Source organism: Gopherus flavomarginatus, chromosome 22 (genome assembly GCF_025201925.1).
Source record: "Gopherus flavomarginatus isolate rGopFla2 chromosome 22, rGopFla2.mat.asm, whole genome shotgun sequence".
In the NCBI taxonomy this organism is placed as follows: Eukaryota; Metazoa; Chordata; order Testudines; family Testudinidae; genus Gopherus; species Gopherus flavomarginatus.
In genome coordinates, this window is record NC_066638.1 from 6,676,693 (window position 1) to 6,685,815 (window position 9,123).

A 9,123-nucleotide genomic window follows, 5' to 3' on the forward strand; every position below is an offset into this window, starting at 1 on the left:
GAATGGCCCATTTCCCCCAAAACATCATTGGCCTGGCCTAGGTGCCTTTCCCCCTCTCAGTAACGTCAGGATGGTCCCTTCCACTTCATAATCACAATCGGAATGCCCCATTGCACCCCAACAATAGTGGTGGTGTGGTCCACATCCCTGGTATAGATACCCCCCCACACACACACACATCTTGGTTTTCCCTACTCTGCGCCTCATATTGCCCCTCCCCCCACCACTTCCATTTTCTTTCCCTTTGTCAGGGCCAGGTGGACCTGCACCTGCCCTCTGCTGGAAGGGGCTGGAACTGCTCAGCTGGGTATCAAAAGCCCTATACTGCTAATGGTGATTCTCCTCTAGACTTCAGGGCTAGGCTCCTGTGTTTTGGAAACAGAAGGGACCAAGTTCTATACCTCCTTGCTGTGAAATTTGTAGTGACAGCCAGGAAGTTCCTAGCTGACCATGGATTTGTTGCAATATTGATAAACAGACACTGAGAGTGCAGACAGTGAACAAAAAGCCCTGGGTGTTGCATTGATGTTATTTCCCAAGGAAAGCAAGAGGTAAATGCTGGTTGTAAAGCAAAGGTCTTTGCAGACGGGCCTGAATATCTATATCCTAACATGCATCACAACTTTCCAGGAAGCATCTTTTAATCTTGATTCTGCAGCCCTCAGCCATACACAGTGAGATTTCTCTTGTGCAAGTAATAATAATAGTCTGCACTTGCATAGCATTTTGTACCCACAGATCTCAAAGCTTTTCACAAAGGCGGGTAAATATGAACCCCATTGTACAGAAGATGGAAGTGACTTCTCCGATACCATGTATCAAGTCAATGGCACTGTAGAATAGGATCCTGATGTCCTGCCTCCCCAGCTGCTGATGGTAAATCTCTTAGATTGTAGTCCCCTTGGGGCAAATACTTTGTCTTTCTGTTCCCCTGTAAAGCGCCATACATACCTGTGGCACTATGTAAAATAATAAAAGATGCAGGATGGATGGGCATTTATGCCCAAAATGTACCCAAGGTTGAAGGTTACCACTGTCCAAGGATGCAGTTGTTAGACATTCCCTGCACGTGAGGTTATCAGTATAAAAGGTGGATCACTTGGGAAGAATTGCTCCACCTCAGACGCCCTGAAATCTTTACCATCAAATGCAGGTAACTCACCAGGTGAAAACTGCTGCATTCCTGCCCATGAGAACAAACTAACAAGCATAAAATGGGGCCTTCTCAAGTGACGTTTAAACGCTGAGAATGACATGATAAGCCTAGCTCATGCCATGGAAGACACCGAGCAGGGTGAAGAGAATGTCATGACTCAGCAGCCACTGTTGAAACTCTGCCATCGGCACTGGCCACAGATGAGAGGGGAATGATTTCAGGTTCAGGTGCCAGAAGCAGGTCACCCTAACCCTCTGTCTATAACACCGTGTGCAGGGGTGACAGAGAGCTGGGAGATCAGCCCAAGGATTCAGTTTTGCTGGGAGAGGACAAGAAGCAGAACAAGAACTGGGTGTAAAGGGATCTAGTGTTTGACTTTAAGTGATTCTCAAACTTTTGTCCTGGTGACCCCTTTCACATAGCAAGCCTCTGAGTGCAACCCCCCTTATACATTTAAAACACTTTTTTATATCTACCGCCATTTATATATGCTGGAGGCGAGCAGGATTTTGGGTGGAGGCTGACAGCTCACGACCCCCCCATGTAATAACCTTGCGACCCCCTGAAGGTCCTGACCCCCAGTTTGAGAACCCCTGGACTAGAGCAATATGCAAGGAAGCAAGCCCTTTTGGAGGGCGTATTTTCAGGAAAGATAAAACTCTTGTAACAAGTTGTATGGTTATTTAGAGAGGAAAAAGGCCTTTGTAGGAGGAGAGGGACTATCCTTCCCTGGGAAAAGCACAGGGTGAGGCTGGAAAATCCCCACCCTCTGCAAGCTGAGTACAGTAGAGAGATTTCTGGCTCTCTAGCTCCCTTCTCTATAATGAAATCACATTCATCCCACACTCACTCATCCCACTGTGTGCCACCCTGTTTCTCCTTCATAGCTCAGAGACAGTTATGCCTCTCCATCAAGGTGGCATTTCATGGGTAGCTCTAGGGATGTATTTGGGCTACTACGAACAACGGGCAAAGGGTAAGCATTTTAGTATGTAAGTTTAGTGATGCTGGAGTAAGGCATCAGGATGACTGTCCCTGGGAACAAAGTCCCGTTTATTATTTACACAACAGGGACAGCACAGGCAGCAGCAAGACCATTTAAATGATTCCACAGTTGTCTAGTAACCCACTTACTTTCACTGCGCAGGACTGCAAGTTGACTGCAGGAGAGTTCAGGACCTCTGGCTCTGAAAACACAGGGTCCAAGTTCCTGGCCAAATTCCAATTTAAGTAATTACATTCTGCCTCTCTAAATCTTCCTTGCAGTTTCAATGGAAGATGCTGCTCGTCCTCACTTTCTGTACTAAACTGTTGAGTGATGTTACTGTGCAATTTTACTCAGCAGCCACGTTCCACCCAGGAAGGGGCCACACTTAAGAGTCATGCTTTGGCATACCATGAAAAGCAGCGGAGATCATGCACTTTCTTACAATACAAGTTGTGTATTTAATTCCATTCTGTTCAGTGATTAGGGATCTTGGCAGATCTTACTAGATAACAGGAAGTTATGTTCTTGATGGACGGTTTACACACTAAGTCAATTCTAAAAGGCCAAGTGCCAATACCTTAAAGACTGTTTAGAACACTACATCCTTCAGTATTGATTCAAGTTATCTCATTCCTGGCCCATCTCACAGCACGTGTCCTACATAATGTTCTCTGAGATCCCATGTTCATTTCAGAGGAGATTCCATAGGGCAGGTGGGCTAGGCATTCCCTACTCTGTTTTAAATCAAATATATATTGATCTTTACCTGCTGCTCTAAATTATTTCTGAGGCATCGGTACCTGTCAGAGTTGCATCTGAAATGTAGGGCAGGTCAGGAAGAGACTGTCAGTTCCGTATCTTGTGATAAAAACATGAAACCACATGTTGGCCAACACAAAACAACTGCAAGACAGAAACCATGGATAACATAGTAGTCACTGCTCTGAGGGACTTGTGCCAGGAAGAAGGAAAAACAAGTTACCATAAACCCTGGAAAAAGGCATGGTTGTGTTGTTCACCAAGCGGAGAAGTTTGATTTGTGCTAGAAGCCAGCAGCTAGTAATTACGGAAGGTTAAGAGCACTGGAAAGAGCAGGATACAAAGAGGGCAAATAGACTTGTCATGCTGCTTCTTTTGGTTCATGAAAAGAACTGTAGAGATACTTTAGAGGGGATAAATGATTTGGGGTGGCACAAGGGGTCATAACACTGGCCCTCATGTGGAGTTTGCCATGGAAATCCACCTCTTATGCACAATTGTGCTCCTGAATCCCAGTTTTCATTTTTAAAAAATGTGTCTAGCCCTTATAGTTGCAAAGGAAACCTTGAAGACAAGACAAATGTAACCAAGCATGAGTCTACAGGCAGCCTGAAATAATAACTCTGAGAAAGCTGAACAGTCTCACTTCTTCCCTTGGCATTTACCAAAGCACTGATTCAAAGAGAAAGCTTAGATGGCTGGAGTAAGAGGGTAAGATCAGGGGACTGAGGCCTGATCCAAAGCCCACTGACATCAATGACTCCAGCTGACTACAGTGGGCTTCGGATCAGGCCCCAGATCCTAATCTCCGTTATTCTAGTGTATCTTGTTGGAATTCCACAGGGGGTTACTCCAGTGAGATGAGTGGAGCCAGACCTGGGGTGTTTACATACCTTACTGCCATTGGTGACTTATTACGATGTCAGTTCCCAATGCCAGACAAATACCCAACAAAAACAACGTACTATGTATTCTGGGAATGGAAATAGTTCTCAAGCTTCATCCTAACAGGATGAGAGCAGGGAGGTAGAAGGGAATTGGAAGAAGGCCCAAGAGCATGGGCAGAAGTGAACAACAAGCACACAGAAGGGAGAGCAGGTTGAGTAGACTGATTCATCTGGCCGGGCTCCAGGTAGCTCCAGTGAAAGGTATGAATGACCCATTGATCTGCTTCCTTGTAGAAGGGGTGGAACACCGGATACAGCTGACTCAGAGCCTGGATTCAGCAAGACCCTGCCCGTTCTTACAGCTATGACTCCACTTCTGGCTGGACTCCATCTAGAACAAGGAAGAGAAACCTGTGAGCTGCATGAGAGTTTCAGTCCTGACCACGTGGCTGTAACTGGCCAAAACGCACGCACACACGCGCACACACACCTGTACTTACACTCCTGTAAAACAGTGCAACTTATAGCATGCCACTTGCTTTCCTTTCCTGGTGTCATGTGGGATTGTTGTCCTGGGCACAAGATCAAGTGGGCGCACTGTCTGGGTGTGACATTTAGATAATGGGAGGGTGTTGCAGGGCCGCAATCGTGTTCGTAAAGCGCTCCAGAGGGCAAGCAGGAGGTCTATGCACCACTTAAGACCCATGTATGTCCTAATTTGAGGGATTCAGTGGTGTATAGACCTTGTGCCAAGCCCCTGCACATGGGGTATATTTCACTCTATGAAAGCCTTGGACGGAAGGCACTGTAGACATGGAAAGTTCTGAAGAGGGCTTACGTGCAGTATGAACTGGTGTTCTGATATGCTTGGTTCTATTCTGAAAATTGGATTATTTTTCCTCTCCAAAGTTCCTGTTGTCTCATCTTTGCCTATTTGGGTATGTTTACATTGCAATTAGGCACCACAGCTGGCCTGTGCCAGGTGACTCGGGCTCATGGGCCTCGGGTTAAGGGGATGTTTAATTGTGGTATACATGTTCAGGCTTGGGCTGCACCTCCCATCTTGCAGGGTACTAGAGCCTAGGCTCCAGCCCAAGCCCGAATGTCTACACCACAGTTAAACAGTCCCTTAGCCCGAGGATCCCAAGTCAGCCGGCACAGCCAGGCACCAATTTTGAATTGCAGTGTAGACCTACCCACTGGGTGCAGAGTGCACACCATGTGTTGGTCTATGTCAAATACCCCACACTCACCACCAGAGGGCAGCAGAGCACAGTAGTCAATACACAGGGTGGGGTCTCTGAGACCAAAGGGGCTACAGACATAGAAGCTGATATTAACCTGTAATACTAATGAACGATGATGATCTCTTTGATCTGAGCCCATGAACCAAAACTTCCTTTTTTAGCAGAAAAGATTAAGAGAGGGTTGCAAAGGAGAGAAAGACTCAGGACTCCCCTTCCAGGCCCCCTCTCAAGAAGAGCCCCCTAAAACTGCCACTGCTGCTTAGCTAAAGCAGGCAGCTGCAGGAGGAATGACACTGACGAAAGCTGGAACAAGAGTTCTTCTATTCTCTAAACCAGCACGAAACCCCACCCCATCCCAAGCTGCAGATGGGCGTCTCTGTGGCACACATCCATTTGTGAAGTATGCAATAGTTAGTATGTTGAACCCAGAGTTGTCATCCCAATTTCAGGGGATAACTGTGATAGCATAGAAGCCAGCACATCCACCCAGGCAGTCCTCTGCTTCCTTATTACACCCCTGTAGAACCGGACAGAGGGCAGGAAGAGCACGGAGGACCACACACTCGGCACTGGAATTGACTGACTTCCCAATTCCATCCAGAGGAAAAGCATATCCACCCTGTAGCTTTGCCTTGGGGATGGACAGATGGTGCAGCCAGTTAAACAATCAACGATTAATGATTATTAATTTGTATTTCAGTAAACACAGAGGCCCCAACTAAGATTGGGGCCCTATTTTGCTAGGCGCTGTACATAGTAAGAGAGCATCTCATCCCCAAAGACCAAACTCAAAAGACGAGACAAAGGGTGAGAGAAGGGAAGTATTATCCCCATTTTACAGATGGAGAACTGAGAGTGATTAAGTGACTTGCCGAGTCTGTGGCAGAACCAGGAACTGAAGCCAGATCTCCTGTGTCCCAGCACAGAGCCTTAACCAGACAACCTTCCCTCCCCTAAAATGACCCCTGATGCTTAGCCTAGGTTAGCTAAAAAGGTCTTATAGAGCTTGCATATCACAGCAGCTTCTGTTACCCTTTGGAACTTAAGACTCATTTGTGTATGTTTACTTGCTTTAATCTTGTAAATAACTCCCTCATTTCTTTTTCTTAGTTAATAAATCTTCAGTTGGTTTATTATAGTATTGGCTAGAAGCATTGTCTTTGGTGAAGGTCTAAAAGAGCTGGAGTAAGTGACTGGTCCTTTGAGACTGAGAGTAACCTGAATATTATTGTGATTTTTGGTGTAAGGGACCATCTATCACAAAGGCAAGAGTATGAGGGTGGCAAGATAGATTGGAGTACCCCATGGGACTGTCTGTGACTCCATGTTAAGTCTACTGTAGTGCCTGTAGAGTTCACACTTGCTACATGGTTGGTGAAATCTAAGTTTAGAACTCACAACCAATTTGGGGTGTATGCCCTGCTCCTTCCCCTGAGGTTGGAACTGATGCTCCTGAGTCACTCCAGACTCAAGCTGTCAAACTCACCAACATTACTGGATTTCATGAGGATTTGCAGGGAAAGAGTTCTTTCCGTGTTAGCTCAGCCTTGGGCCTCCTGTCACCACCACCTTATGTGTGGGATTTATAAACTCCGAACAGATTCATCTGCTTCCTGTAGTATCTCTTCTTCCGCCCTTGCATTCAAAATCAGCTCATCTCCAACAGCTCACTATGGTGCTCTGCAAAGCCTTTGTAGCTGGACTCTATTGGGACTGGATCAACCTCTAACAACGTCTCTTCCAAGAATCTTAGATCTGCTTCCAAAACGACATTACTCCACCACCTGGAATCTACGAGAACACAAGCCACTGCAGTGCCTTCTAGCAAGAGTGCCAAGAGGTCATATTTGTACCTACCATAGTGTCCTTAGAAGGCAACATCCAGCTCAGTATGTGTTGCAAGTGCTTAGGCAGGACAGCACGAGTTCAAGACTAGATCACCAGCCCTCCAGCTGTGGTTTTCTTTTCTTTGGGTGGTTTGCTGTAAATGTCATAGCCCAGGGTTTCTCCAACAGGGATCACCACCTCTGTAGGGAAAGCCCCCGGCGGGCTGGGCCGGTGTGCTGACCTGCCCCGTCCGCAGGTCCGGCCGATCGCAGCTGCCACTGGCGGCGGATCGCTGCTCCAGGCCAATGGGAGCAGCGCAGGCTGAGGGACGTACTGGGCGCCGCTTCCAGCAGCTCCCATTGGCCCGGAGCAGCGATCCATGGCCAGTGGCAGCCGCGATCGGCCGGACCTGCAGACGGGGCAGGTCAACACACCGGCCCGGCCCGCCAGGGGCTTTCCCTGCACAAACGGCGACCCGTTTGAGAAATCCTGTCATAGCCTGTGTGTGTTGTCTAGCCTTCACACTCCTGTCCCATCCTACACTCTGCTCGCTGTGTCCCCAGAACATCTCCCAGACCCACAACCCCAAAGTCCCCAGAACACACCCCCATACCTGCAACCCATGTCCCCATAACCCCCACATCCACCACCTCAATGTCCCCATAATACCCCCATACCTGCAATCCCTGTGCCCCTACAACACCCCCATATGCGACACCCCAATGTCCCCATAACACCCCTCAAACCTCCCACCCCAGTATCCCCTAACACCCCTCATACCTCCCACCCTAGTATCCCCATAACACCCTGATACCCACCACTCCAATGTCCCCATAACACCCCTACCTCCCACCCTAGTATCCCCATAACACCCTGATACCCACCACCCCAATGTCCCCATAACACCCCTCATACCTCCCACCCCAGTATCCCCATAACACCCCTCATACCTCCCACCCTAGTATCCCCATAACACCCTGATACCCACCACCCCAATGTCCCCATAACATCCCTCATACCTCCCACCCTAGTATCCCCATAACACCCTGATACCCACGACCCCAATGTCCCCATAACACCCCTACCTCCCACCCTAGTAACCCCATAACACCCTGATACCCACCACCCCAATGTCCCCATAACATCCCTACCTCCCACCCTAGTATCCCCATAACACCGATACCCACCACCCCAATGTCCCCATAACACCCTTCATACCTCCCACCCCAGTATCCCCATAACACCCCTCATACCTCCCACCCTAGTATCCCTATAACACCCCTCATACCTCCCACCCTAGTATCCCCATAACATCCTGATACCCACCACCCCAATGTCCCCATAACACCCTGATACCCACCACCCCAATGTCCCCATAACACCCCTACCTCCCACCCTAGTATCCCCATAACACCCAGATACCCACCACCCCAATGTCCCCATAACACCCCTCATACCTCCCACCCCAGTATCCCCATTACACCCCTCATACCTCCCACCCTAGTATCCCCATAAAACCCTGATACCCACCACCCCAATGTCCCCATAACACCCCTACCTCCCACCCCAGTATCCCCATTACACCCCTCATACCTCCCACCCTAGTATCCCCATAACACCCCTCATACCTCCCACCCTAGTATCCCCATAACACCCAGATACCCACCACCCCAATGTCCCCATAACACCCCTCATACCTCCCACCCCAGTATCCCCATTACACCCCTCATACCTCCCACCCTAGTATCCCCATAAAACCCTGATACCCACCACCCCAATGTCCCCATAACACCCCTACCTCCCACCCCAGTATCCCCATTACACCCCTCATACCTCCCACCCTAGTATCCCCATAACACCCCTCATACCTCCCACCCTAGTATCCCCATAACACCCCTCATACCTCCCACCCTAGTATCCCCATAACACCCTGATACCCACCACCCCAATGTCCCCATTACACCCCTCATACCCACAATCCCTGTGCCCACAAGAGCCCCATGCTCACAGTCCCTGTGCCCCCACAACCCCCCCTCCCCGGGCTCTAGGCGCTGCCCCCCCCCCATGCCTGGGGCTCCAGGAGTGTCTGCGGGGCTGTTTATTTCCCACTGGCTCATCTCATGCCTCGTCCCCGCCCCGCACCCCAGTCCCCGCCCTGGCTCCTCGTCTCCCGACCACGTGCCCCAGGACTCCGGGCATGCGCACAGCAGCATGTTCGGAAATCGCGCAGCGACTCGCGAGCACACGCCACAGGGCTGG

General features: G+C 49.3%; 1 long non-coding RNA gene across 1 annotated transcript; it reads right to left on the reverse strand.

Annotated features, from left to right (window-relative positions):
* Positions 1–2,191: 2,191 nt before the first annotated feature.
* LOC127039194 (uncharacterized) lies at positions 2,192–7,060 on the reverse strand. The gene is made up of 2 exons (XR_007770918.1): positions 6,895–7,060; positions 2,192–4,181 (listed from the first exon to the last, which is right to left on the reverse strand). It is a non-coding gene; the product is annotated as an uncharacterized LOC127039194 (long non-coding RNA).
* Between the last annotated feature and the right edge of the window lie 2,063 nt (positions 7,061–9,123).